Source organism: Euprymna scolopes, chromosome 9, assembly GCF_053919585.1.
Source record: "Euprymna scolopes isolate OS-2025 chromosome 9, ASM5391958v1, whole genome shotgun sequence".
Taxonomy (NCBI): Eukaryota; Metazoa; Mollusca; class Cephalopoda; order Sepiida; family Sepiolidae; genus Euprymna; species Euprymna scolopes.
The window spans coordinates 100,056,793-100,083,587 of record NC_136490.1 but is presented as its reverse complement, the minus strand read 5'-3'; positions in this window follow the sequence as shown (position 1 = coordinate 100,083,587).

Genomic DNA, 26,795 nt, shown 5'->3' with positions numbered 1-26,795 from the left:
ACGTACCTGGCTCTTACATAGATAGAGAATAGCATCAGCAGTGAGATATCTACCGGATCGATAGAAAGATCCCACCATTTTTCCAGCGGCCTTGGCAACAGATTTGATGTACGTGTTCCATTTAAGATCAGGAGTAATGGTCAAGCCAAGAAGCTTGTCAAATCTTGAGGCCTCCTGAAGACGAGAGCCATTCATTTTAATTGATGCCAGATGTGGATCAGAATGTTGATGATGTAAAGAGAGAAGCTTGGTTTTAGATGCGTTAAAAGTAACCAGCCACTCCTTACCCCATTGTACTACGTGCTCAAGATCAGAGGAGAGAGAATTGGAGAGAACTTGGTCGTTTACTGTCTTATCGGCAAACCGAAAGTGACGAATGTTAGGGCTGGTCAATCGAAAAGAAGTGATGAATTCGAAAATATCGGCGAAAAAAGCAACTCTTTAGAAAAGTGTCTAGATGAGGGTAAGGGAATTAAAGTATTTAGCTAATCTTTCGATATTTGTCGTCTGAAGGATCGAGCTACAAAATCTAACAAATCTCCTGAAAATCCGTCGCCTCTGTCGAAAGTTTAAGTCAGAAACATACATACATACGTACGTACATACATACATACATACATACATAAATTGAAACGGGCAGGTAAGATTAATATTATATATTAGGTTCTATCAGATGGCGCTTAATATACTAGACTTACACTCTCTTGTTAGTCGTTTCATTGAGTCAGCTTGCAGGATCTAGTCCTAGTTTACTAATTGTATGCTTTTCTTTTAAAAAGTAATAAGGACTAGAGCGTAGTGTTTTAGAATGGCGCTTTCATTCTCCTGACTTATTCTGACTTTCATTAAGGAGTTTTAGGCTGGGGATATTCCAAACGAACGCCAACGGTTAATAGTTACTTGTTTCATATTTCAGTTCGTTTGGTTTATTTACTTTTCGCCGCCCCCGAATAAAAATCAGGTAGTTGATTCCACGTACCGAGTGTAACATTTGACAAAACATTGATTATTGCCTCGCATTTGCAACAACAACAAAAATTACGTTATCAATTTCTACTACACCACATAATGCAGGGAAAAAATGTTCTAAGTAGAAAGAATCCAGTAAGTACTAAGCAAGCGCAAAATTACGTCAACGAGCCTTCAAAGCCCGTGGAACAATCACCCTAACCACACACACACACACACACACACACACACACACACACATACATATATGATGATGGCAGCAACTCGTTCTCGAGTATTACCATAACTTAATATATCTCTGGTTCAAATGGCGAACATGAGCGCAACTAGTAGCACCTGTCGGACGGTCACTTCCATAAACCATCTAGAGTCCAGCACATCCACTAATGACCAGGTCCAAGCTGTGGTGCTCGGAACACCTAACAGGCCGGACACTGGAAATTCCAGAGCCTTTATTATCATTCACGCCCATATCTGCATCAGTCCTCATTGAATGTTCGTTTGCCGTTTCAGACATACGTGTATGATGATTGCAACGTCTTGTCAGACGAGTGCCACTCCCTTGGTCCATGAGCCCAAATGGCTGAGGGAGTATCTATACAAAGATGATTATCCTGATGCCATGGTTGTTCTGACAAACCCATGAGACCTTAGACACACGAGGATAGGTTCTAGTAGGCAATTAAGTTCTGTCCCATATAAGTATGAACAGGAGGGTGAAAATTAAAACTTTCGCAAATGAAATTTTCGCTTCCGTAGTTTAGCTTTAGTTCTAACATTCTGAAAATAATATTTCTGAACATCGCAGAAAAAACTCCTGGTTTCTCTGTCGAAGCAATTATCATTGAATGATAATCAAAATTGAATAACATATTGTTTTTATAACTCTATACATCGGCTGGATTTATATCTTGGTCAGAGCGAGTGAAATAATCAGACACAAAAACAAGTACACACAAACACGCACATATATATACGCATATATATGCGTATATATATGTATATATATATATATATATATATATATTATCTATATATATATATATATATATATAAAAGTGATCTGTCTGTATATCTGTCTGTCTTTGTGTCTGTATTTGTACATTTTCCTACGCAATAACTTTGTCAATTTGCTATCTCCCCGCCAGAAATTTTATATACAGGGTACTGAGATTTGGGAAAATCTAGGTGAAGGGTTTTCGGACAGAAATTTGGCGACTAAGGTGTCAAAGTTCAACGATTTGACCTTTTGGAACTCTACCAAACTCCTCCGACAATTTTAGGTCTAAACACGTCGAATTTTAGATATAAGTTCCTAGGACATGGATCTAACTAAATAATCTCATTTGAGCCCAAAACAATAAAGCTTAAGGGGTCATAATAGGGGTCAAATTTAAGTCAAATTTAAAAAAAATACTTGATGGCTTTTTTGTTGCTCAACATACACCTCCAAATATCCGAGAAACGCCGGGCACGCATTCTAGTATATATATGATGATTGCAACGTCTTGCCAGACGAGTGCCACTTCCTCAGGCACTGAAAGTCCATGAACCGAAAATGACTTTAGTCCTGCCGGCAAAATTCACACGCCCAAACAGACATGACACTGAAGTCCGTCATTATTTTACATACATACATATATATATATATATATATATATATATATATATATATATATATATATATACATGTACGCATACATACATATATACGCATACATACACATACACACATACATATAACACACATATATGTATACATACATACAGAATGCGTAATGCACATACATATACATACATAAACATATATATACATATATATAAATGCAAATATACATATATACACATGCACACACATATCTGTAAACATACACATATATATATATACATATATGCATACACAATGCGTAATACATAAGCATACATATACATACACAAGCATATATACACATGTACATACATATAAATACACACACATATAGAAAGACATACACACATATGCATACATATACACATATGTACACATATGCATATATATACACACACTTACCTACATATACATACATATACATGAATATGCACTCATACACAAAAATCAACATACATACATAAACATATACATGCATACATACATGTTTTTTGTTGTTTTTTTTATCTAAGATATGCCTTTCCCAGAGGGGCTGGCCCCACCACTGCCCACGGGAGCCCTCTCAACCCCACATACATATGACAATAAACACATGCGAACATACAGATGTACGCCAACATACGCATGCATGTGCACACACATGCAACCATTAATTACGTAGGGGAACACAAATAGGCACATACATATGCCTATGCATACGTACACACATATATACATGTAAAATACACATGAAGGAACATTCCAAAAGTCAGTCATAGTAAGTGATCAGCGGCTATATATATATACAGATATAAAAAAGTATACGTTACATATATCAAGGACGTACCATTGTTTCATTGCATTTGATCCCTTTTTTAAAAAGGATTTAGAATTCTTAGACGTCAGTGTCAGATTTTGTGTACATTTTCTTAGTCGGTGATTGATTCTCCGGATTTTAAAAGACTTGGAAAATGCAGATTCCCTGCATTGAAATCATGATAGGTTTCTGAATATGTAATAAATACTTTTTATAATTCATTTGTCTATTAACTTTCATATATATATATATATATATATATATATATATATATATATATATATATATATATACATATATATATATATATATATATATATATTTATATGTATATATGTATGCATGTATGTATATATATATATACATATATGTACATGTATATATGCATATATATATATATATATAATTTTTTTACTCTATATTTTTTCGCGCCTTTTAACATCCTTTTTGTCTGAATCATTTTGACATGTGTTTTTCTATCTTATATTTAATTCTATCACCATTTAATGGTTTTCCTCTTCTTCTTCGCTGACGTGTCTTCTTATGTCTCGGCAGTCGTGTGAAAAGCATATCTTATTTTTCTTTTATTAATAATATTGTAAATTTCCCCTTTTCTTTTCTTTGTACATATTTGTAAATTATTCCATGGATTTCAGCCTTTTGGATTATGTTGGACCATCTTCCAATTACGTGATTTCCTTGGATTTTACTTGTGCAAATGGAAACTCAATTAACTTTCTGGGAGTTATATTTTTGAAATATACCGTCATTGCATTATTTACCTTTCACGAGACTATCCATTCACGTTTAATCACTTTTTCTTCACCATGTACCCTCTGCTCCACATTTTATTATCAATTAAGATCTTTGATTTATTTCTTGTTTCATCAAATATTTTGTATGCAAAATCCGATCCGCATTTAGCTAATTCCTACCCTCTGATGAGAAGGAGGGTATTTCTTCGAAACTCCGCGGATTAAGGTCTATCAACTTATAAAGGTTTTCCTTTACAGATTAAATATGTGTTCAACTGTTTTTTTAAGTGTGTTTGACATGTTTTATTAACTGTTTGCTCCTATATATATACATATATATATGCATATATATATGCATATATATATGCATATATATGCATATATATATGCATATATATATGCACATATATATATATATATATATATATTATGCGTACTGCTTACACTCGTATCTTCGTCACTTAACCTTCGACAAATAAATTGTTTACGAAGAATTTACCCACCGAAACGAGCTGTGAAATTATTAAAATCTTTTTTTTTTTTGAAAGATTTCTTACCGTGTTTTATTTAACTTCCGAATAAATTTAGAACTTCATAATTGGTGACCCATTCTCAATGAGTAAGCATTGGTGTGGTTGTCTTAATCGCAAACATGAATTTTCAATTATTTTTACTTTATTTACAAACTGTGTTAATTGCTTTTATGAACCATGTTGTAAAATAACAAACTAGCAATGATAATCTATTGAAACAGCGATCAATACTCATGAAAAACTCTAGGAACCTGCATATAATTTGCAATAGATATGAATATATATATATATATATATATATATATATATATATATTGTTGGTGACTACTCCCTTATTTAAATATATATGTATATACATATATGTATTAATGTATATATGTGTGTGTGTAACTTTAAACAATATTTTTTTTTTTTAAATTGAAAAATATGTAAGAGTTCTGCAGAGAAATCTTAGATTTAAAGGGCCATAACGGTATGGAAATCCACGGCAATATGCCCCTTCGTTTGCCCTATGTTGCGCTCGAATCTGGAACACGTTCGGCACAATGAATAATACATAAATAAGATAAATGCAATATATTGCACTTCAGGTGTACTATATGGCAGCATAAAAAGTCATGTTCTATTTTTTTTATTTTTTTTTTGTTCTCTGCCATTGACATAATCTCGTTCACGGGGGATTGCTGTCAGTCGTGAAAAGGACAGAAAAAAAAAACTACGACGGCTTGGAAAAAAAGAACTGAGATGTGGAAGAGAAAGGCCCTGTTCAGTACAACGCCGAGAGTTTATATTTCTTCTTCCTCTGCTTTAGGACTAAGCACACGTTTCGTCGTAGGCGAAACGCAGACACAATTTTGACATCCAAAGATGTTACGGGGAAAATGAGAATTAATTCCTGCAATAAAATACTCCTCGATTACAAAAACAAGAACTATAGACATTTTTTTCAAAAAGTTAGACTCCTTTAAATCTAATTAAATATTTACTGTTTAAAAAGGGATGTCTATTTCAACCTTTAAACTACTCCCACGTCATCACATGCTGATATTTACATGTTATAATCAAACAAAAGAGAAATATGACAAAGGAAAAGGGAAAACACTTTATACGGTAATCAGTCAGTCTCATTTTGGTCAAATTAATCAGTCTCATTTTGGTCACATTACTCAGTCTCATTTTTGGTCTAATTAATCAGTCTCATTTTGGTCACATTACTCAGTCTCATTTTTGGTCTAATTAATCAGTCTAATTTTGGTCAAATTAATCAGTCTCATTTTTGGTCAAATTAATCAGTCTCATTTTGGTCAAATTAATCAGTCTCATTTTTGATCTAATTAATCAGTCTCATTTTGGTCAAATTAATCAGTCTCATTTTTGGTCAAATTAATCAGTCTCATTTTTGGTCAAATTAATCAGTCTAATTTTGGTCAAATTAATCAGTCTCATTTTTGGTCTAATTAATCAGTCTCATTTTGGTCAAATTAATCATTCTCATTTTTGGTCAAATCAATCAGTCTCATTTTGGTCAAATTAATCAGTCTCATTTTTGTCCAAATTAACCAGTCTCATTTTTGTCCAAATTAACCAGTCTCATTTTTGTCCAAATTAACCAGTCTCATTTTTAGTCAAATGATCAGTCTCATTTTAGTCAAATTAATCAGTCTCATGTTGGTCAAATTAATCAGTCTCATTTTTGGTCAAATTAATCATTCTCATTTTTGGTCAAATCAATCAGTCTCATTTTGGTCAAATTAATCAGTCTCATTTTGGTCAAATTAATCAGTCTCATTTTGGTCAAATTAATCAGTCTCATTTTGGTCAAATTAATCAGTCTCATTTTTGTCAAATTAATCAGTCTCATTTTGGTCAAATTAATCAGTCTCATTTTTGTCCAAATTAACCAGTCTCATTTTTGTCCAAATTAACCAGTCTCATTTTTAGTCAAATGATCAGTCTCATTTTAGTCAAATTAATCAGTCTCATGTTGGTCAAATTAATCAGTCTCATTTTGGCGAACTTAATCAGTCTCATTTTTGGTCAAATTAATCAGTCTCATTTTTGGTCAAATTAAAAACTCTGTGAAATAAAGAAAAATAGGCGATAAAAATATAAACAATTTTAGGCTGTTTTTTTTTTGTTTTTCTTCTTTGAATATACGTAAATATACTCATCTAGCAAATGCATAAATAACATGATCGATTCATGTACATTCGAAAAATTAAGAAAAAACAGGTTACTGAATAGAAACGCGACATATGCTTGCCTGATAAAAGAACAAAACAATCAAATAAAAACGAACTAAACATAGAAATGAAAACAAAAAAGAAATGACAAAAAATACAAAACAAAACAATTTAACACAAAACTATGAAGTGTAATGAGATATCTTTTTAAAAGAGTGTACATCACTCCATCAACTGCTGGCAGTAAATGAAAACCCTAACCCATTTTCATCTCCACGTTTCACAGATAAACTCCGTTTCCTTTAAAATTCATTAAGAACGAACCGTTTAGTAATTACTCGTCATGCACGGCTGACATCCCGACACTTGTTTTGACCAGTGCTTCCTCTCAGAAATAAAATCGTTTCTTCCCGTTCATAACAACAACGTCACATGGCTCATGTTGATCCTATAATGTACTGGGAGAGACAAAAACGAGATAAAGCGAATATTTTTCATCTGCGCTTGACAATGAAAATGCTATTCATACATATCGTGACACGCCAACGAATATGTCATATTACACATATGGATGACTTTTAGATCTCCCTCCCTCAATTAATTTAGTCCACCTACATAGAAAGCATGAATAAAAGCGTAAGAAAAACAGTTTCATTATTTTACTAGGATACGTTTTTATATATACTAACGCATCTCCGCTTATTAAGGCTCGAAGGCCACTGGAGGATAAGGATTGGTTTGATTTTCAGATGGTGATGAGCAGCATCTTTGATATATTTCGAAACGATAATCTCACTTTAATTATTAAACCGGGACCGCCGATATTTACCTTATCTTCCACCTCGAAAGGATGTGACACAAGGTAAGAAGATGGGGAAATATGTCAGTGCTCCTCCAGGAGCACTTCGACCCTGAACAAATATTTCTGAGTAGCGCCGTCAGCATTCATTGTGAGAGCGCTTAAGGCAACACGTAATAAACTTGCTCCTTCTTAAAGCCGGGAAGCAAGGCCTGGAAGCTTGAACCTCCTACACAGAATGTTTTACATCAGTTCGTCAGCAGAAGTACCACCGAAATGGCCTCGATTCTGTCAGACTGATCGTCGAGTTTCCTACTGCGACGAATGTTAGCTGTGAAGTAAACAGATCATTAAAAATGGCGGCTCTATACAAGTGTAGTTATATTGGTCTTTAACAGCCACCTGTGTTGAAATCAGTTGGGTACAATCAAGAGCGTATGTACCAAAAATCCGTAGAATACTACGAATTACAATCAGACCTCCACCAAACAAAAATAACAACTGAACTTTCTTAAGACCAAATATAATAAAATAATTATAAGTGCAGCTGCAACCAAACGAGGATCGGCACAGATTGTCAAAATAGATATGTCAGCTTCAAAGGTCACCAGCGATTGTTTAACAGTGGCCTAACCTGAAGCAATATATTTCTTTTGTTTTTAGTGAGAAGGGGGCCGACTGTAAGTTAACAAAATGCTATATGCGCATCTTATATGGATGGTGGGTCAACAAACTTGCCAACCCTCTCTATCCATATTCGTCATCAACAAAACCTAAAATAGACTTTTCGCCATGTTTTATTTTTAGGTGTTGTCATTCTCCCGGGTCGGCCTTAATACTACAGAAAGTAATCTCGCACGAATAGAAAACCAAATTTGCTCAAAATAATTAGGTTTAAATTTATGTCCAAATATCAACAAAGGAAAGTCGTTTACGGTGGTTGATTCATTTTTACTGCAAATGTTTCAGCAGGAACAATACAAGACGAGTGAGTTTGAGCACTATTTGGTACATTTTACTATTCGAGATCTTAATCTGGGGACTGCAGGATATTAGTTGTTCCTGACATTTTTCTTGTACTAATAGTCTTTATGATGATACTTTTTCTTCTACACATAGCCTTACATATATAAAAAACTAAAGTTAATAGCCACCGAATATTTTCGCAATAATTTCCATATTGTTAGAGCTTTACATGGAGGGCTTCAGGTCATGCCTGAAGTGTTTTTAGAAAAAGCAAAAATTCTGTAATTAGTAAAGATGTACTTTTCTTTTCTTCTTGATAAGACTGATCCTTACATTGAAATTAAAAAAAAAACAATAAAACGCAGACTTCATAAAAATAAACCAACATTTATTTGATTCAAATTTGATGGTCAACGATCTTTGTGTTTTTACTTTTTCATTTTGTTTTTCTCTCTCGGCGTAAACAAGAAAAGTTTTTTTTTTGTTTTTTTTTTTTACGCGTGGTTTGAAAAATGCTGTATTTTTATAGCCTAAGCTTAATTACCACAAAATCTTATCTGAATCAATCTTAAATCTCGCCTAAACTGACGAATCTCAAGATATAACATACAAAAATCAAAAGTGTGTGCGCCTACTGGGTGTAACTTACAAAATTGATTTTATTTGCAAAAACATTTTTACAGAAGTCGTTAGGCTTTTCAACTAAAGAATAAGTAATCAAAATTGTGTTTTAAATGTAAGCCTAGCAATCCGACTAACCGCACAACTAATATAGATGCTGAGACACATCTATATGAAATAGGTCCTTTCTTTTTTAATGTTTAACAATAACAATATTGAAACTAAAAATCTAATTCATACAACGCACTACGACTTTCTGTCTGTCTGTATGTCTGTCTACTTTCATATTTTCAAACTCTATTTCTTCCGAAAATAAAAGTCGCAGAGAAGCGCTAGGGGCGTCAAATGATTAGAGTTTAATAGACCGTTCTTTCATGAGCCTTTAGCAAGTTACCATGGATTTTAAGAGGTCAAAAATTGGCCGATATTGAAAAAATCGTTGTACATTTTGTATATTCGTCCTCGCAAGCTTTGTTTGTACAGTTTTGCTTTCGGTTTCGATTCTAGCTACGTATATATATATATATATATATATATATATATATATATATATATATATATATATATATATATATATATATATATATATATAATACCAATACTTCTTATGTCAAATCTCGAGTCTCTATGCCGAAAATTGATAGAATTATTTGGTAGAGAAATGTCCACAGACACACACACAGACATTTTCACACACACACACATACATGTATGTATATATATATATATGCATATAAACATATATATATATGCATATAAAAATAAATACATATATATATATATATATATATATATATATATATATATAATACCAATACTTCTTATGTCAAATCTCGAGTCTCTATGCCGAAAATTGATAGAATTATTTGGTAGAGAAATGTCCACAGACACACACACAGACATTTTCACACACACACACATACATGTATGTATATATATATATATATATGCATATAAACATATATATATATGCATATAAAAATAAATACATATATATATATATATATATATATATATATATATAATACCAATACTTCTTATGTCAAATCTCGAGTCTCTATGCCGAAAATTGATAGAATTATTTGGTAGAGAAATGTCCACAGACACACACACAGACATTTTCACACACACACACATACATGTATGTATATATATATGCATATAAACATATATATATATATGCATATAAAAATAAATACATATATATATATATATATATATATATATATATATATATATATATAATACCAATACTTCTTATGTCAAATCTCGAGTCTCTATGCCGAAAATTGATAGAATTATTTGGTAGAGAAATGTCCACAGACACACACACATACATTTTCACACACACACACACACACATACATGTATGTATATATATATATATATATATATATATATATATGCATATAAACATGTATATATATATATATATATATGCATATAAAAATAAATACATACAAACATATATATGTACAAATGTATGATGAAAATAACGGAAATACTACTCGGACGAGATAGCAAGATAAAACGGAAAAAAAAACAAGTTACGTGTTCATCAACCTTTTTGACTTTTGCACTAATACAAACATATGGAAATATACGAAAATATATAACAACACTAATAAAAAGTATATGAAAATATATGAAAATATATAACAATACTAATACAAATATATGAAAATATATTTTCGATGTTACATCAAAAATATATAATCAAATATGTGTACTGTTGTTTTTTTCTTAATTTCAATCATCTAAGGGGAGGTCTCGCTATAAAGACAACATTTGTTAAACACATAACTTTGTTACTTCCTTTTTATTTATACATACGTATTCATAGATTTATACATGCATATATGAATATATATGTATATATATATATATATATATATATATATATATATATATATATATATATATATATTACGGGGAATTCCACTTTTATAGATATATAGATAGATAAGTTTTAGTCAACGTTTATTTCACACTCCTACATACGAACGCACACGTAGTTATAGTGTGTGTATATATATATATATATATATATATATATATATATATATATATATATATATATATATATACATTATATATATATATTTATATATATATATATACACTATAACTACGTGTGTGTTCGTATGTAGGAGTGTGAGATAAACGTTGACTAAAACTTATCTATCTATATATCTATAAAAGTGAAATTCCCCATAAATTTCCCCACGCAACAACTCTTTTAATCTACAGACTCGAAATATTATATGCAGGGTACCGAGATTTGGGGAAATCTTTGTAATCCATTTTTGGCCAGGAATGTGGCTGTAAGGGGTCAAAGGTCAACGATTTGACCTTTGAAAACTCTTCCAAACTTTTCCGGCAATTTTGGGTCTAAACACTTAAATTGTAGATATAGGTGTTCTTAGACATGGATCTAACTTAACTTGATTCAAGCCCAAAACAATAAATGTTAAGGGTCATAATAGGAGTCAAAGTTTATAAAATGTCCGCTTTTTTTTTTTTTTTGCTCGACATACACCTCAAAACACTCGTGCAATACCGGGATGAAATGCTATTATATCTATAAAAGTGAAAGTGTGGGTGTGTGTTTTTGTGGCTGGCTGTCTGTGTATATTTCCCTACGTAATAACTCTGTCAATTGTAAGTCTACAGACTCGAAATTTGATATACAGGGTCATGAGAGTTTGGAAAATCTTTGTAATCATTTTCGGCCAGAAAAGTGGCTGTTAAGGGCTTAAAGTTCAACGATTTGACCTTTCAGAACTCTACCAAACTCCTGTGTTAATTTCGGGTACAAATACTCGAAATTTTAGATACAGTTTCCTTGGAAATGGATTTAACGTAATAACTTGATTTGAGCCTAAAACAACAAAGGTTAAGGGGTCATAATAGGGGTCAATGTTAACAAAATTATCTCTGCGGTATCTATTAAATTACTAAGGAATTTCTGGTCTAAACATTTTAAATTTTTCGGAAAGAATACTCAGAGAAAGGTCAAGTTTTTAATCGATTTGGGTCGAAAAAATTTTAGTTACCAATATATAAAGTTATGTATGTATGTATGTTTGCATGTTTGCTTAAAACTTTCGACAGATAGACGGATTTTTGCAAAATCAGAATAATTTTGGAGATCCATTTTTCAGATGACAAATATCGAAAAGTTGTCCAAAAACATTAATATCTTCACCTTCAACTAGTAATCTTTCTACAAGAGGGGGGAGGTCGTTATTTTGCCGATATTTTCGAAAGTCATTCTCTCATTTCGATTGTCCAGCCTACGTCACTTCCGGTGTTTCGGTGGTCGTAACATCAAAGACGTCAGGTTTTTCCCCCACCTTTTACTCCTTTGAGGTACGGTTCGAGCCTGCCGCCTACTACCGCTTTGTTTTTTTTATCGTTTGCTCAAGATACACCTGCAGACGCACGGGCAACGCCGGGCTGAAATGCTAGTATAAAAATAAATGTATTATGACATGACTTCATTTTTATCTTCAGAGAAATACAGCAGGAAAGTAATACCTCACCTTTGGCATAATGTTAATTTAATAAATGCTGTTCGTACATATATATATATATATATATATATATATATATATATATATATATATATATATATATATATATGTATATGTTGTTTTGTTTTGGATTTAGCGATATGTTTTGAATGAATTCAATTATTTACGAAAGTGCATTTTTACCTAACCGCGAGTTTTCCCTTTTAACCAATTTTGTACCCCCACATGGGGAGCGGTATATATTATTTTTAAGATGTAATTATCCACTGACCACTCTGATGAGTCGTAGACGACGAAACACGTATATATATATAAATATATATATATAAATATATATATATACAGAGAGAGAGAGGGGGGAGAGATAGAGATAAAGGTTGAAAAAGATAAATGTGAGTTTGTGCAAATCTTTAATAATCGTATTTATTTTTGCGATAGAAATATACAATTATATAAATCGATATCTAAACAACCAGGATGAAAAAAAATGCAAGCAGCCAAGTTCAATAATATTTTTTCTGTCTCATCCAATTAAGGTTATGATTGATATAATCAAATCATTTTGATGCTAATCTGAAGAATAATGCATTTTCAGGTTTATAAATGAATTGACACACCGACATTGGGATATGTGTTATGTATAATCAAATCAGATAGAATTCTACAAAAACATATTGTAAACATTGTCTCGGTGAATATTATCTGGTAACTAAAAATCTATCGAAATAAATTGCAGCTTCAGATATATAAAAAATGCAGACGTAAATTAAATGCAAAAGTTATGCATCCCATACTTTACCAATAGTTTATATTAACTGCGGATTCCGTCTTACAAATATCCATAAATGAGTTCGAATGCCGTTTTTAAAATAGCTTAAATAATGCTACCATTTTTTTCAAGTCAAACGTTAAAGAGGAAATTCTTATTGGCTGTTATAAATGATGCATATATTACGTGTGGTATATATATATATATATATATATATATATATATATATATATATATATATATATATATATATGTATATATATATATATATATATATATGGTGATTTAAAGATTATGAGGGTGTTTTGAAGGGTGAAAACGATGTTACATTTTGTATTTAATATTTTTATTGTTATTTTTATATTTCCATCTGACCTCCGCCCTAGGTCATAAAAAAGTATCGAAATGCAAAAAAAAAAAAAAAAGATAAAAAAATAAATGCATTCAAAGAATTTTTAAAAACTACTATAAGACATTGTAGAATATATTCCCCTCTAAAATTAAAAAAAATCTTCTTTTTTTTACATTTTTTAATATATATTGTTTTTTAATTTTCAAGTTTTTTTCACGCCTTATACGGTTAATAATTTTTAAACCGTAGCAAAATATGACTATATTAAGACAAAGAAAATTAAAAATATAAATTTGGTGTCTTCGATTGTGAACTTTCAACGACCGTTGTTGGAATTCAACGATTCTTATCTTTCAAATATTTTCAACATAGAATATATATATATATATATATATATATATATATATATACATATATATATACATATATATATGTATATATATGTATATATATGTGTATATTTATGTATAGACGAATATATATGTATATATATATGTATATATATATAGGTATATATATGTATATATGTATATATGTATATATATATATATGTGTATATGAATATATATGTACATATATATATACGTTTATGTATATGTATATGTTTGTATATATACATGTATATATATATATATATGTATACATATGTGTATGTACATATATATGTGTGTATATGTATGTATATATTTATGTATATGTATGCATGTATATATGCATATATATATACGTATATGTATATGTATATATGTATATATATATGTATATATGCATATATATGTGCATATATGTGTATGTATATATGTATATGCATATATATGTATATATATATGTATGTGTATATGTATATATATATATATATATATATATATATATATATATATATATATATATGATTGCTACCTCTTGTCATATTTAGTTTTCGCCATCTCGTCCTCCATTCCATCTTTGATGACTTTGGCAGTCCCGCCGCAGATTTACACATCTTGAAGCAGATATGACATACACATTGATCAATTTCTACTCTCCGGAGGCTGATGGGTATTCCTATGAACAATCATATGTTATCTCAAACCAGCAGCAGACTTGTAAACCTTGGTGCATATTAAACAGATCGTTTGATTCGGACTTATAGGTACGGTGTTGACCTGACCAAGAGTTTCGTGTTACTTAAAGTTGTTGACGTAGCCAGCCTTTGATAGAAGCACTCGTCTACAAGTGTCACATTTCCAATGGTGGGTGTCATGTTTAACACTATTAATTAAACATTTGTGAGGCTGTTGCTTCAGATGTCTCTGGGCATGCTTTCTTTTTACTGGAGAATCAAATATTTCAGGTTCAAGCTTTCGCAACTTTGACCGTGGCCGAGTAATATTTTCCCACGTGTCGATGTTGATTTGTAAAACTTTCAAATTGTTCTTTGATTCGAACTCCGTGGCCCACCCAAAACATGTCAGATCTGATTACAAAATCTTCAAACTATAGCTATCTGCTGCCACAAGAATCTCAGTGTCGGGAACGTTTGCTGGTCACTTGATGTTCAAGGTACGTTTCATGCATTTTCGGTGAATTTGTTCAAGCCATTTAATGTGCCTTTGATTCAATGTTCATGTATCAGATGAATAACCATATTGTGATTAGCATATAGGTCTTATAAAACGCAAAAACTTGCCCTGACTACATTAGTGTGAGCGCTTGTTAAACGCTCACAGGTGCTCTAGCGTAACATATAGCTTTTTTTTTTCAGCCGTATCATATATACATATACATTTGAGAGCGTGTTGTGTGTGTATCTGTGTGACTGTGTGCCTGCAACTTTAATCATCATTTCGGAAATATAGGACGAGAGTTATCTGAGACGAGCTCTATATTTCCTATAGATTACGCTTACAGAAAGTGCTCTCCTACTGAAGTGTCCGTAAAATCATTCACCACCGATGCAGAATAAAATTCAATATATTACTATTGTTTTAGCGTGTTTATGATAATAGTTATGAGAGACCAGTTATTTTTATCAGATAGCACACTTTTTGATAGAACAGTCTAACAGGAAATTAAAGTTCCATTTATTTACATGTTACTTTTTTCCTTTACTTTGACACTGTCTCTACTTTCGCCACTTAAAACCCAAATGTTAATAGGAATTAAAGAAATAATTTTCGATGTTTTTTTTTACTCACGTATACCTTAAATGTGCCATCTTGCCACTTGCATGAAAGGGGATATTATTTGGAACCAGGCTAAAGATGAACAAGATGGCGGTTTACGTTACGTTTAAAATTCTGAATATCAATACAGCCGAGGAAACGGGTAGAAGAAGAAAAATCCCAAGGTCTAGTAGCTCAATTAAAGAATTATTGCAGTAAAACTATTTCTGCTACATTGGACCTAAACAGTAAAGGGAGTGTGATTGTGTTACTAAGCGGGTTTGTCGGGGCCATGCGCGTCAAGAGCGTAAAAGTGCGCGAGTTATTCAGAACACATTAAATTAAATTACTTGCAGGCAAAGATATGCAACGTTTCTGCGATGAAACAGGGATTATAGCCTAGTCTATAAAACAGGAGTTTTAAATTGGAACATGTGCTCCTTGTTCTTTTGTGTAAATATGTTTATCCGTTTATGTTAAATAATTTCTTCTAGCTAACTCCCCGGATATCTTAGCGCTAAGTGAAACTAACATACACTCCCTCATACTCTCTAACCATTTAACATGCTTGGTTATCTCCCACTTTTGCGTAAGGGCTAAGGCAGACATATGATATAGTCGAAACATCTTCCCTTTGATTAGATAATCAATCTAGAATCAGACGACCAAGCCTTCGAGTGTTTTAGATTAAACCTGAAACATAGCGTTAGCAAATTATATATTTTTTATTGCGCAACTGCCAGCTCTCAAAAGCAGCACGCATTCCGCAGACTTATCCGACATAAGTCCAACACAAATAGGTAAATATTTGTAGAACATATATATAATTTTGAGAAAAAATAGCTGCAATCAGGAGAAGGCATTTCGAAGTCATTTCGAGTCGAAGAAATTAGGAACTCGTAATTTCTGGACAATTTATAACAGTGTAGTAAATAATGGGCAAACGACAATAACCTCACAATTAAATAACCTTGAAATTATTTGCGCAGCAACTGAAGAGACACATCTGCGTACTGAATGTTTTACTTCCAACTCCACATTAGACCCAGCAGGCTATTCCCTCCCAAATTTTTTTTTTTTTTTTGCGGACAGGAGACACATTCGATGACCCGAAAATCACCCATTACCTTGTTTGTGATCCAATAATAAATCTAGATACTTCGGAGACATGTGGGTTCTATCTTATCCTTGCTATACTGCTAAAAATTCTCCGTTTAGACAGTTCCGTTTTCTGCAAACTCTACAATAAATGCATTAAGGAATCTTGCATTCACACCCGTTGGGAGATTGCTTCTATTGTACCAGTTCACAATAATTCTGTCAAAAAAATTGGCGCATTCAATTATCGTCTCATTATCATTTTCTCTCTCTTTATAAAAGTCTTGAATAAATCAAGCACTAGTCCGCCACCTCCCAGACTATACAAGTTTATCCGACAGAGTTCTACTGTTCTACGGCAAATATTCTACCTGTAATCTCCAAAAGTACATACCAAGAACTGAATAAGGAAGGAGAAACTAGTTAAGTAGCCCCAGACATATCTAAGAGATTTGACAATATTTGGCACGATAATCTACTCATAAAAATCAAATAGTGTTGTCTTGCTGGACGTATATTTTATATAATCAAATCTTTCTTAGGTAAGAGATCTAGGTTTTCCTCGATGGTCGTATATCAAATCATACATGCAGGTGTGGCACAGGGGTCAATTCTTGGATCTTTATTATTCCTGATATCAATAAATTACCTCCCTAATAAAATTTTCTATAAGGTGCGGATATTTGCTAATGACACCACACTCTATGACAAACACGAGGGTAAAACTAATAAAAACATATTTCAAGAAATTGTTAAAATTCTAGAGGAAGACCTACAGTATGTAATGTAATGGAGCCGTAACTGGTTGCTAACGTTCAATGCTGTCAAGACTAGGCTCATTTCCTTTTATAATTACGAGAAATCTTCTAACCACTGATCGTCATGGCTACAGATACACTGTCTGAAAATAATTTCCTCAAACTCCTAACGTTAACATTCTGAGATATCATGAATTGGAACAAATACAGTGAGACAATTGATAAGGCTGCTGCTAGGAAGGTTGACTCTCTCTACCGAGGTAAAAGGCTACTCATACCCAAGAATATCCTGTATCTCTACAACGTCACAGTTTGCCAATGTATGGAGTATTATTATCACTTCTGGGCTGATGCATATGCCACTAGTATTTCGCTCCTAAGTAGAGTTAAAAAGAGTGGCTAACGTAATGGGTCCTGAACTCCAACTTCTATGCCATCGTCGAATTGTGGCAACTTTGTGCATTTTTACAAGTATTCTTATGGTAAGTGCACTGATGACCTTCAAGCACTAGTACACGCTTTATGACAATAACCACGACAAACACGACAAGCAGCAAAATTTCATCCCTACACTGTAGAGATCCCAAAGTTATTTACTCACATAGCTTTTTTCCCCCAGAATGCAGCACTTGGGAATTCTCTCTCGAGCCCTCGCTTCCCTGATTGCACTGACCTGCAAGTGTAATATAAACATACATCTCGCTGCTTAACTCCATAAGTGGCCAGGTGCCTTGTTTGGAGTAAAACAAAAATAAAAAAAAAACAAAAAAAAACAAATAATATTATAGAAATCGCTATAGACATCCCATGCAAATATTAGTAGTTATAAACTCAAAATAATAATAAAACTTAATGATATTTATATAAAAAATATCTATGTGCCCGGCAGGTACATTGTTGACAGTTGCCGAATAGATGCAGAGTACAAAAATTATGTAATTATTACTTTACAAGCGGGATCTGTGGATATTCCACAGCGGACTCTTTCATATGTAATACATTGAACTGGGCATTTTGTAGATGTTCAGTGTGAATAGAGGCGCCCTGATATTATAGTATATCTTTTTTTATTAAAACTGCAATTGTATTCCTCTAAGAAAGAGAGATACGCCCGACGTAGCCCGGTCGAAAAAACGCTTAAATAAGTTTTAATTCTTGCAGATTTAGTATATATTATCACGGAGTTAAGGTTCTATGAAATTTTATGTCTTATACAGTTGGGATTTCGAATATATATATATATATATATATATATATATATATATATATATATATATATATATATATATATATATATATGTCCATATAATTTGGGTTCATGACCTGAATCAAAACTGAAACAAAATCTTATGCAGAATTCTCGGTAAATATTTCATTCAGGAGATGAAATAAACAGTAACAATTAAACACAGTCAATCGGATGTAAACGTGACACAAAAAATAAATAACACGCGCTATCCTATAAATATATAGAGTTCTGACTCTGAAAATATGTTATTTTTCGAATTGTATTGGCAAAGATATATGAGCATTCTTTATCATTATATTTGGCGTTTTGCCCTTGATTTCAGCATCATGCATGATTATTTTCCATGTTTATCTTTGCTATCATAAAACTGTTTATTTCTGAATATTTCATGCAAGTTTCTTAATTCATTTAAATAATCATTTCCGCTAATTTTGAAACACGCAGGTTTTATCTCAACGAAGACAAGTATCTTAGCGGTTGGTGTGAAATATATATCCGAATACGTACAGTGCTGCAGAAGCAAAATTTGGATAATCCAATAGTTTACAAATTTTAGTTGTTTAGTTCAAAACTGAAAAATAGAGGACAAACACTTAACAATTAATAAAAACAGATCCACCAGAATATTCATCCCATTTAACTTCGTGTGAGATTACAAATCCAGAAGAATATAAATATGAATATTCTCCCAGTAGAGATTTATGATTTATTATATATGTATTTATTCCAATGAAGGCTAAATAATAAATGAAAGAACCGATATGAATTATTTTACACGAGGAGAACATGCATATATATATATATATATATACATATATATACATATATATATACACATATATATACACATATATATACATATATATATATATATATATATATATATATATATATATATATATATATATATATATAGTGCCGGCAAAAAGAAAGACCACACTTGTAATTTTTTCAAAAACTGCAAAATTAAGCTAAATTTAATGTAACTGTTTAAATAAAATATATCTCATTTTATTCACCTTTTATTCCTCTATAATGTTACCTGTTCATATTTGACTTTTACTTTTAATATTTAAGTGTTCACGTAAATATAAAAAAAGTAACTTCAAATTGAGGATAGAAAAAGAACGTGCGCATCAATGAAGTGGCTTAAAACCAACATAAATTATCGATCCTAAATCAGTGTAAATATCCACCAACATGCAACAAAGCATCTATAATCGGAATTGTTGTTGTTTCAGGTTATACAGCGTAACATTTAGTCCGTATGCCACGACTTTCTCTTAATGATCATCAGGAGCTCATTAATCTCTACCTCTCTGGTTTATCCAATCGGGAAATCGGCCGCAGATTGTAATGTGATGGGAAACGTTAAGAAAGACTGTGCAAAAGCACCAAATACCGACAATGTTTGTGAAACCTCTAAATTTGATCGTACTATAGTTACTTCCAACAGATAAGACGATGCTATCAAGATCCGTAGCCTAAGACACAGATTATAAACGGTTCCCCAATACTACAACAGTGCAATCTTGTTAAAAATGCTCTCTTTCTACTGTCAAGGACAGATTAAAGAAATTTAATTTGCGAATATATGTGTCAAGACGCAACACAATGAGTTATGTAAAGAACAAAAGTGCCGTCTGGATTTCGTCAGACGCAATGAAGATCATGACTCTTCATATTTGTCAAAATGCTTTTTAGCAACGAAAGCAAGTTCAATAGGCTAGGCAGTGATTGTAGGCAGTACGTCCGTCGGAGGAAAGACGACGGATTTTATCCTAGGTGCTCGGTTTCAACGCTGCAAGGTGGTGGAGATTCGACTTTGGTGTGGGGCATTATTAGTACCAATCATCCAGGGCCTATTGTTCGCTTGTGATGTCGAATTAATTCGACCAAGTACATTAATATGTTGATTGAGCATTTTCTACCCGATTTTGGTCGGAATTTGGATCCCATCTTCATGCAAGATAATGCTCCTATTCACATTACTGGCAATTTAAAGAGGTTCCTAGAAGAGCATTATATTTCGTGTTTGGATTGGCCTGCACAATCTCAAGTTCTCTATTCTATCGAAAACGTATGGCATTATATCAAGCAACAGCTACGCAATGATCAGATTTCAAATTTGGAAGAACTGTGGACAAAAATTAAAGAAAAGTTAGATGCCCTTTCTTCGGGGTACTTTTTCAGTCTAATTCAAGAAATGCCGAATAGATTGCAGGCTGTAAAATTTCAGAAGAGCTTTGCTACAAAATATTAACTTGTTAATTGTGTACCTGTTGTCTTTGTGTTCCATTCATGTCCTAAAGTTACATTTAAATAACAATTTTCCATTGGGCGAACTTTCTTTTTGCCTTCTTAATTTGAAGTTATCTTTTCATTAAAAAAAACTTGATGTGAACACTAGAATGTTTCAATTAAAAGTCAGATATAAACAGATAAAATTATAGTAGAATAAAAGTTAAATCAAATGAGGTATTTTTTATTTAAACAGTTACATTAAATTTAGCTTTAATTTGTTTCATTTTGCTTCAATCGAAGTTATCAGAAATCAGGAACATTTGATCTTTATACAAGAAAATAGATATTTCACTATTCCATAAAACTCCTTTACGTTGCAAATATTGAAAAGATATTAAAGTTTTCTCTAAAACTTATTAAAATCCCCTCCGGAAAGCATTGGAAGTATCTCCTATATGTGTGTGTATACACAGGCAGCCATTTTATTGTTCGTGTGACAACAGTTTGTCTAGATCAAAATTCGAAATTGAGGCTCGGGAAGGTTACTTCCAGCCTTCTACATATTTATCGTTGTTGCATTTGGTAAATTGGATACCATTACAAATGATGCCCCGCCTCTTTGGGTAGAGCACTGTCGTAGTAATCTCACACGCTACTTAATTGGCTGAAAAATGCGACGCTCGCTCTTTGTTTATAAGCAAAGCGGCTAGAGCACTGTGCAAGTAGTGGACGGATGTGTGTTTAAATAGACATTCTACGAGATTATTTACGGGTGCCACTCCCGTGGGTCGATAGGTAGAACCGCTGACTGTCAACGCGACTAGGTTCTAGGTCCAATACTCGGCTTGGGAGAGGTGCTAGTCTAGCGGAACTGCTTGGACTTCGGGAACCCTCCCCAATTCTTGTAGGGCCTTGTGCCTAATTTTGTTGTTTGAAAATGTTTTTTTTTTTTTTACTTAATTGTATTTACAAAATTTTAAAAGCAATAAAATATATAAACAAGATCAAAGTGTAGAATCTGTTCTTCAGATGCTGCACTTCTATTTCTTGTTCTCATTCGGTGGAGGAGAAATCCTTCACGACTGAGACACTTTTTTATTTTTATACCTTTTCTCCACGTTAAAAAAACGACCCTGGTGTCTAACTCTGTCCCGTGGGGAGGCATAGTAAATAGGTACGATTAAACAGGACTGTATGTTGATGACTACATATACATATATATATATATATATATATATATATATATATATATATATATATATATATATGTATATATGTATACATATATGTATATATATATATGTATATATACATATACATATATATGTGTATATATATGCATGAATATATATGTATATATGTAGATATGTACATGAATATATATATGTATATATCTATGTGTATATATACACACATACATATATGTGTATATATATGCATGAATATATATATGTATATATGTAGATATGTACATGAATACATATATATGTATATATCTATGTGTATACACACTCTTGAGAAAAATGGGTCAAAGAAATGGCATACAATTTATTGCACTAAAAACTACTGCACGAACAATATTTTTTTTTACATTGGGGTCACCACTTATCAAGACCCAGGAGCCACTCGGGGAAAAGGGTTATTGTGTGTACACTAATGCGTGGGATAGTATCGTAGTAATAGTTAGTATTGGGAATTTGATAAGGTGCCATTACTTAAGGGGGCGGTTCATCAGGAATTTGTTTGTGTTGGACTTGAAGACATCAAAGTTGAATTCGGGGGGGGGGGGCAGACAAGCGGCAGAGAGTTCCACAGCCGCGCACTTCTAAGAAAGAAGCTTTGTTCATGGAATATACGTTTTGATTTAGGCACGGATAAATAGTGGGGAAAATTATTGACTGTGGTTTCAGCTAGTCGGGTGTTTTTCGTGAGGAATTGGCGGGGGGGGACCAGCGAATGGAGCTCAGACGAGCACTTGCCATGGAAATTACGATAAATCAGAAACAGGCTCGCAGCGTCTCTTCTGTGGGAGAGAGGTTGCAGGGAAGAGAAAAGGTCATCCCCCACCAAGCCAAGAAGTCTATTTTTTGCTCTGTCAAGGTAGGATAGACTGTTTTTAGCAGCTCCTGTCCAGCAGTAGCCAATCCTTGGACGTACTTGGCTTTTATACAGATAGAGAATTGCATCATTAGTGAGATCTCTTCTGGAGCGGTAGAAGGATCCCACAATTTTCCCAGCGAACTTAGCCACAGACTTGATATATGTGTTTCATTTAAGATCAGGAGTAAAGGTCAAACCCAGAAACTTATCAAAATATGGGGCCTCCCCTAGACGAGACCCATTCATTTCAATCGATGCCAGATGGGGATCAGAGCGTGTATGATGTAATGATAGGAGCCTGGTCTTAGATGCATTAAAGGTAACCAGCCACCTCTTCCCCACTGAACCACGCGCTCAAGATCTGAGGAGAGATAATCAGAGAGAACGTCGCCATTTACGGACTTTGATGTGTTGCCATAGATAGCCGTGTCATCAGCATAGTTGTCAACGAATGATTTTAGTATGGGTTTTAGGGAGATCATTGATGTAGATCAAGAAGAGAGTTGGGCCCAGGATTGACCCCTGAGGGACTCCAGCATTAATAATGCGGGCCTCTGATTTCTGCCCATCAACCACTACTCTTATGAGCCTATCGGATAGAAATGATTTAATGAGAGAGAAAATATTTCCAGTTATACCATAGCTGGAAATCTTGTGAAGTAGATCTTTATGCCATCCCTTATCGAAGGCCTTTTATATGTCAAGAGCAATTGTCCTAGAAAGGAAGCTTTTGTCGAGAGATTCGCTAATTCTATGTAATATAACTGTTAGCACATCAACTGTAGATCTAGCAGAACGGAAGCCATATTGCGTGTCACTAAGAAGGTTATTTCTGCTGAGGTGGTTGACTACTTCTCTATTTAATATGGATTCCAGCAACTTACTCATGACACTCAGGAGACTTATTCGTCTGTATTGAGAGGGAGATGACTTATCGCCTGTATTCTGAAATACAAGGCAAACTGATGAGGCCTTCCAGGGAGTCGGAAAGCACTTATCCTTAAGGCAGCGCTTAAATAGTTTCGTAAGTATGGGAGCAAGTTCTGGTTGAAGCTTTTTTTTACACTATAATTGGATGCCATCAGGGCCAGTTGCTTTACTGGATTCTAGGTTCTTGATTAGCTTGGCGACCTCATGCACAGCTATTTGTATGTTACCTAGCTTGTTCTGTGTTATATGAGGAAATACGGGGAGTTGATGGCCTTCGTCGCATAGTCAACAGAGAAAAAGTGCAAAACACTAATAACCGGGGCCTAATTAGAGTTGGGACCCGTTTTTGGAGGGCAGTCTATATATATGAATGCGATTACAGACACTATGAACCCATATATACGAAGACCAACATATACATACTTGTGCGCGGAGACACATACAAATATCACATATACGGCGTTTTTGCTTCTTAGTGGTTGATGCATTTTCTATATATATATTTAGTGGTTGAACCTAATCAATTATTATTTTTAATTTTAATTTTAATTTTATGTGTATTTTTACCCGTTAAAATTTTAAAGCTTATTAAATAATGATAATTTTACCTTTTAGTATGCTTAGATATCTACGATGATATATGTATTCATATATATATATATATATATATATATATATATATATATATATATATATATATATATATATTTAGATATTATGAGTTATAAAGACTATAATTCTACTTTTACATCTCTGTATATGTTATTATTTTATATTCTTTAATTATTATTACTCACATTATAATCATTATTTATGTGTATTATTGTGTATTGATATTTTTCATTATAATCTCGTGTCGAGATAATATTTAAAGTAATTCTCGAGTCACTCAAGACATAGTTGAGAACTTTTTGTAATCACGAGTATTTAAAAGTCGTTTATAAATGTTTTCGAGTATTTTATTTTTAGAATCTCAATTTAAATTATTTCAAGTTTTTATATTTCGTATATGTCGAGGGAAAGTAGTAGATGAACCTTTAAAGGAATCTTTTGTAAAAAAGAAACAGATCAATATATATTTAATGCAAAGTAAAATAAGGTAACACACGTGATAGGGGGCAGTCTTCGAGTTGGGTAGTTAGTGTATAGAGGATATTATATAACTCGTTCATATATATATATATATATATATATATATATATATATATATATATATATATATACTGCGTATCAAATTATTAACGAGTTAATATTTTTTGGAATATTAAAGGAACGAGTGAATAAAAATCCATGAAACTTTGAGAAAGTGCTTACAATACTATTCAGCTACTTAGGTCAGAAAACGAAAGTAGTATTAGAGAAATTATAGCAGAAGATAGGAATATCTGTTGATTTCAGTGTGTCAAGTTTTTAACAAGGTTGAGAAAAACTAAAATATGCCCATTAATTGTTTACTGAAATAATTTTCAAACATAAAATTAACTAGGAAAAATGTTTGGAACACAATAACTACATAGCAATTTGTACTTTGACATAAGTAGTAGGGGATATGCGCCCCTTTTTTGAATGACTTGTAAAAGACGTTGGTCCAAAGAATTAGTCAATTTGTGATTTCGCCAAGAGTTATTTCTCGCGATACCTCATCTTTGTTCTTAAATTGGCGTCCACTTGCATGGAGGCGTCGGTTTATGATACTCCAAAGCTTCTCAATTATGTTAAAATCTTGTGATTTCGCAGGCCACTCCATCTTCCGATGCCAGAGACCCCCAGTTGTTGCAAATACTCTTTGCTTTTCTTTGCTGCATGCGAGGGAGTATTGTTGTGAATAACAATAATGGTTTCTCTGAACGTCAACCTTTACATCTTGTAAAAGACTACAAAACATATCTTAACGAAATTAACTTGTACATTTACGTAAGTTAATATGATATAAACAGAATGTTATTCGGTAAATGAATTCCGATTTTTTGGTTTGTTATCATGTAAATCAACACTTCTTCAGACATGCCTCAAAGTGCTCATTCAGAAAAGCTATGTGAGAATTTGACATCATTTTTATGCTTTCTTGGACTCACATGGGGTCAAGTAAAGTACCTCCGAGAACCCCAGCCCAAATGGTTATCCCACCACCAGCTTGTTGACGCATTTAACGCTAAGGATGATGTCGTCAATCAAGGATCAATCTCTTGCTCCAGCTATCTGGATCATCAAGAGTGACACGCACTTTTTCCATGAACAAAACTTTGGAAAAATCCGTTTTCATTGTCATCTGCCCATTTCCGTCAGTTTTGTATGCGATGTTGCTTTAACGGAGGCTTTGTGACAGGCTTAACAGACTGCCACGT